We start from the raw sequence: 6,000 nt of genomic DNA, 5'->3' as shown, positions 1-6,000 counted from the left end.
ATTGTAGTGGGCAATGGTATAAGGTTATTTTTGGCCATTTTATATGAAAGTGTACTGTCTCTTTAAGAAATTTCACTTTTGAATTGGGGGCTGGAAATCGCAGTACAGCATTTTCAGGACACACTGGGGAGATTCCCAGGGTGATTTTAAATATGTATGGGGTTTATAATTGTAGTTGTCAATGGTATAAGGTTATTTTTGGCCATTTTATATGAAAGTGTACTGTCTCTTTAAGAAATTTCACTTTTGAATTGTGGGCTGGAAATCGCAGTATAGCACTGTCAAGACATCCTAAGAAGGTTCCCAGGGTGATTTTAAATATGTATGGGGTTTATAATTGTAGTGGGCAATGGTATAAGGTTTATTTTTGGCCATTTTATATGAAAGTGTACTGTCTCTTTAAGAAACTTAACTTTTGAATTGGGGGCTGGAAATCGCAGTATAGCACTGTCAAGAAACCATAAGAAGGTTCCCAGGGTGATTTAAAATATGTATGGGGTTTATAATTGTAGTGGGCAATGGTATAAGGTTATTTTTGGCCATTTTATATGAAAGTGTACTGTCTCTTAAAGAAACTTTAATTTTGAATTGGGGGCTGGAAATCGCAGTATAGCATTTACAGGACATCCTGGGAAGGATCCCAGGGTGATTTTAAATATGTATGGGGTTTATAATTTTAGTGGGCAATCTTATAAGGTTATTTTTGGCCATTTTATATGAAAGTGTACTGTCTCTTTAAGAAATTTCACTTTTGAATTGGGGGTTGGAAATCGCAGTATAGCAATGTCAAGACACCCTAAGAAGGTTCCCAGGGTGATTTTAAATATGTATTGGGTTTATAATTGTAGTGGGCAATGGTATAAGGTTATTTTTGGCCATTTTATATGAAAGTGTACTGTCTCTTTAAGAAATTTCACTTTTGAATTGGGGGCTGGAAATCGCAGTACAGCATTTTCAGGACACACTGGGGAAATACCCAGGGTGATTTTAAATATGTATGGGGTTTATAATTGTAGTTGTCAATGGTATAAGGTTATTTTTGGCCATTTTATATGAAAGTGTACTGTCTCTTTAAGAAATTTCACTTTTGAATTGTGGGCTGGAAATCGCAGTATAGCACTGTCAAGACATCCTAAGAAGGTTCCCAGGGTGATTTTAAATATGTATGGGGTTTATAATTGTAGTGGGCAATGGTATAAGGTTTATTTTTGGCCATTTTATATGAAAGTGTACTGTCTCTTTAAGAAACTTTAATTTTGAATTGGGGGCTGGAAATCGCAGTATAGCATTTACAGGACATCCTGGGAAGGATCCCAGGGTGATTTTAAATATGTATGGGGTTTATAATTTTAGTGGGCAATGGTATAAGGTTATTTTTGGCCATTTTATATGAAAGTGTACTGTCTCTTTAAGAAATTTCACTTTTGAATTGTGGGCTGGAAATCGCAGTATAGCACTGTCAAGACACCCTAAGAAGGTTCCCAGGGTGATTTTAAATATGTATGGGGTTTATAATTGTAGTGGGCAATGATATAAGGTTATTTTTGGCCATTTTATATGAAAGTGTACTGTCTCTTTAAGAAATTTCACTTTTGAATTGTGGGCTGGAAATCGCAGTATAGCACTGTCAAGACACCCTAAGAAGGTTCCCAGGGTGATTTTAAATATGTATGGGGTTTATAATTTTAGTTGTCAATGGTATAAGGTTATTTTTGGCCATTTTATATGAAAGTGTACTGTCTCTTTAAGAAACTTACCTTTTAAATTGGGGGCTGGAAATCGCAGTATAGCACTGTCAAGACACCCTAAGAAGGTTCCCAGGGTGATTTTAAATATGTATGGGGTTTATAATTGTAGTGGGCAATGGTATAAGGTTATTTTTGGCCATTTTATATGAAAGTGTACTGTCTCTTTAAGAAATTTCACTTTTGAATTGTGGGCTGGAAATCGCAGTATAGCACTGTCAAGACACCCTAAGAAGGTTCCCAGGGTGATTTTAAATATGTATGGGGTTTATAATTGTAGTGGGCAATGGTATAAGGTTATTTTTGGCCATTTTATATGAAAGTGTACTGTCTCTTTAAGAAATTTCACTTTTGAATTGTGGGCTGGAAATCGCAGAATAGCACTGTCAAGACACCCTAAGAAGGTTCCCAGGGTGATTTTAAATATGTATGGGGTTTATAATTGTAGTTGTCAATGGTATAAGGTTATTTTTGGCCATTTTATATGAAAGTGTACTGTCTCTTTAAGAACGTAACTTTTGAATTGGGGGCTGGAAATCGCAGTATAGCATTTTCAGGACACCCTGGGGAGGTTCCCAGGGTGATTTTAAATATGTATGGGGTTTATAATTGTAGTGGGCAATGGTATAAGGTTATTTTTGGCCATTTTATATGAAAGTGTACTGTCTCTTTAAGAAATTTCACTTTTGAATTGGGGGTTGGAAATCGCAGTATAGCACTGTCAAGACACCCTAAGAAGGTTCCCAGGGTGATTTTAAATATGTATGGGGTTTATAATTGTAGTGGGCAATGGTATAAGATTATTTTTGGCCATTTTATATGAAAGGGTACTGTCTCTTTAAGAAACTTAACTTTTGAATTGGGGGCTGGAAATTGCAATATAGCACTGTCAAGACATCCTAAGAAGGTTCCCAGGGTGATTTTAAATATGTATGGGGTTTATAATTGTAGTGGGCAATGGTATAAGGTTATTTTTGGCCATTTTATATGAAAGTGTACTGTCTCTTTAAGAACTTAACTTTTGAATTGGGGGCTGGAAATCGCAGTATAGCACTGTCAAGAAACCCTAAGAAGGTTCCCAGGGTGATTTTAAATATGTATGGGGTTTATAATTGTAGTGGGCAATGGTATAAGGTTATTTTTGGCTATTTTATATGAAAGTGTACTGTCTCTTTAAGAACGTAACTTTTGAATTGGGGGCTGGAAATCGCAGTATAGCATTTTCAGGACACCCTGGGGAGGTTCCCAGGGTGATTTTAAATATGTATGGGGTTTATAATTTTAGTGGGCAATGGTATAAGGTTATTTTTGGCCATTTTATATGAAAGTGTACTGTCTCTTTAAGAAATTTCACTTTTGAATTGTGGGCTGGAAATCGCAGTATAGCACTGTCAAGACACCCTAAGAAGGTTCCCAGGGTGATTTTAAATATGTATGGGGTTTATAATTGTAGTGGGCAATGATATAAGGTTATTTTTGGCCATTTTATATGAAAGTGTACTGTCTCTTTAAGAAATTTCACTTTTGAATTGTGGGCTGGAAATCGCAGTATAGCACTGTCAAGACACCCTAAGAAGGTTCCCAGGGTGATTTTAAATATGTATGGGGTTTATAATTTTAGTTGTCAATGGTATAAGGTTATTTTTGGCCATTTTATATGAAAGTGTACTGTCTCTTTAAGAAATTTCACTTTTGAATTGGGGGTTGGAAATCGCAGTATAGCAATGTCAAGACACCCTAAGAAGGTTCCCAGGGTGATTTTAAATATGTATTGGGTTTATAATTGTAGTGGGCAATGGTATAAGGTTATTTTTGGCCATTTTATATGAAAGTGTACTGTCTCTTTAAGAAATTTCACTTTTGAATTGGGGGCTGGAAATCGCAGTACAGCATTTTCAGGACACACTGGGGAGATTCCCAGGGTGATTTTAAATATGTATGGGGTTTATAATTGTAGTTGTCAATGGTATAAGGTTATTTTTGGCCATTTTATATGAAAGTGTACTGTCTCTTTAAGAAATTTCACTTTTGAATTGTGGGCTGGAAATCGCAGTATAGCACTGTCAAGACATCCTAAGAAGGTTCCCAGGGTGATTTTAAATATGTATGGGGTTTATAATTGTAGTGGGCAATGGTATAAGGTTTATTTTTGGCCATTTTATATGAAAGTGTACTGTCTCTTTAAGAAACTTAACTTTTGAATTGGGGGCTGGAAATCGCAGTATAGCACTGTCAAGAAACCATAAGAAGGTTCCCAGGGTGATTTAAAATATGTATGGGGTTTATAATTGTAGTGGGCAATGGTATAAGGTTATTTTTGGCCATTTTATATGAAAGTGTACTGTCTCTTAAAGAAACTTTAATTTTGAATTGGGGGCTGGAAATCGCAGTATAGCATTTACAGGACATCCTGGGAAGGATCCCAGGGTGATTTTAAATATGTATGGGGTTTATAATTTTAGTGGGCAATGGTATAAGGTTATTTTTGGCCATTTTATATGAAAGTGTACTGTCTCTTTAAGAAATTTCACTTTTGAATTGGGGGTTGGAAATCGCAGTATAGCAATGTCAAGACACCCTAAGAAGGTTCCCAGGGTGATTTTAAATATGTATTGGGTTTATAATTGTAGTGGGCAATGGTATAAGGTTATTTTTGGCCATTTTATATGAAAGTGTACTGTCTCTTTAAGAAATTTCACTTTTGAATTGGGGGCTGGAAATCGCAGTACAGCATTTTCAGGACACACTGGGGAGATACCCAGGGTGATTTTAAATATGTATGGGGTTTATAATTGTAGTTGTCAATGGTATAAGGTTATTTTTGGCCATTTTATATGAAAGTGTACTGTCTCTTTAAGAAATTTCACTTTTGAATTGTGGGCTGGAAATCGCAGTATAGCACTGTCAAGACATCCTAAGAAGGTTCCCAGGGTGATTTTAAATATGTATGGGGTTTATAATTGTAGTGGGCAATGGTATAAGGTTTATTTTTGGCCATTTTATATGAAAGTGTACTGTCTCTTTAACAAACTTAACTTTTGAATTGGGGGCTGGAAATCGCAGTATAGCACTGTCAAGAAACCATAAGAAGGTTCCCAGGGTGATTTTAAATATGTATGGGGTTTATAATTTTAGTGGGCAATGGTATAAGGTTATTTTTGGCCATTTTATATGAAAGTGTACTGTCTCTTTAAGAAATTTCACTTTTGAATTGTGGGCTGGAAATCGCAGTATAGCACTGTCAAGACACCCTAAGAAGGTTCCCAGGGTGATTTTAAATATGTATGGGGTTTATAATTGTAGTGGGCAATGATATAAGGTTATTTTTGGCCATTTTATATGAAAGTGTACTGTCTCTTTAAGAAATTTCACTTTTGAATTGTGGGCTGGAAATCGCAGTATAGCACTGTCAAGACACCCTAAGAAGGTTCCCAGGGTGATTTTAAATATGTATGGGGTTTATAATTGTAGTGGGCAATGGTATAAGGTTTATTTTTGGCCATTTTATATGAAAGTGTACTGTCTCTTTAAGAAGCTTAACTTTTGAATTGGGGGCTGGAAATCGCATTATAGCACTGTCAAGACACCCTAAGAAGGTTCCCAGGGTGATTTTAAATATGTATGGGGTTTATAATTGTAGTGGGCAATGGTATAAGGTTATTTTTGGCCATTTTATATGAAAGTGTACTGTCTCTTTAAGAAATTTCACTTTTGAATTGGGGGCTGGAAATCGCAGTACAGCATTTTCAGGACACACTGGGGAGATTCCCAGTGTGATTTTAAATATGTATGGGGTTTATAATTGTAGTGGGCAATGGTATAAGGTTATTTTTGGCCATTTTATATGAAAGTGTACTGTCTCTTTAAGAAACTTAACTTTTGAATTGTGGGCTGGAAATCGCAGTATAGCACTGTCAAGAAACCATAAGAAGGTTCCCAGGGTGATTTTAAATATGTATGGGGTTTATAATTGTAGTGGGCAATGGTATAAGGTTATTTTTGGCCATTTTATATGAAAGTGTACTGTCTCTTTAAGAAACTTTAATTTTGAATTGGGGGCTGGAAATCGCAGTATAGCATTTTCAGGACACCCTGGGGAGGTTCCCAGGGTGATTTTAAATATGTATGGGGTTTATAATTGTAGTGGGCAATGGTATAAGGTTATTTTTGGCCATTTTATATGAAAGTGTACTGTCTCTTTAAGAAATTTCACTTTTGAATTGGGGGCTGGAAATCGCAGTATAGCACTGTCAAG

Source organism: Phyllobates terribilis, unplaced genomic scaffold (genome assembly GCF_046119375.1).
Source record: "Phyllobates terribilis strain yellow unplaced genomic scaffold, ASM4611937v1 Scaffold_119__1_contigs__length_5224398, whole genome shotgun sequence".
Classification (NCBI taxonomy): Eukaryota; Metazoa; Chordata; class Amphibia; order Anura; family Dendrobatidae; genus Phyllobates; species Phyllobates terribilis.
This window is presented reverse-complemented; position numbering follows the sequence as displayed.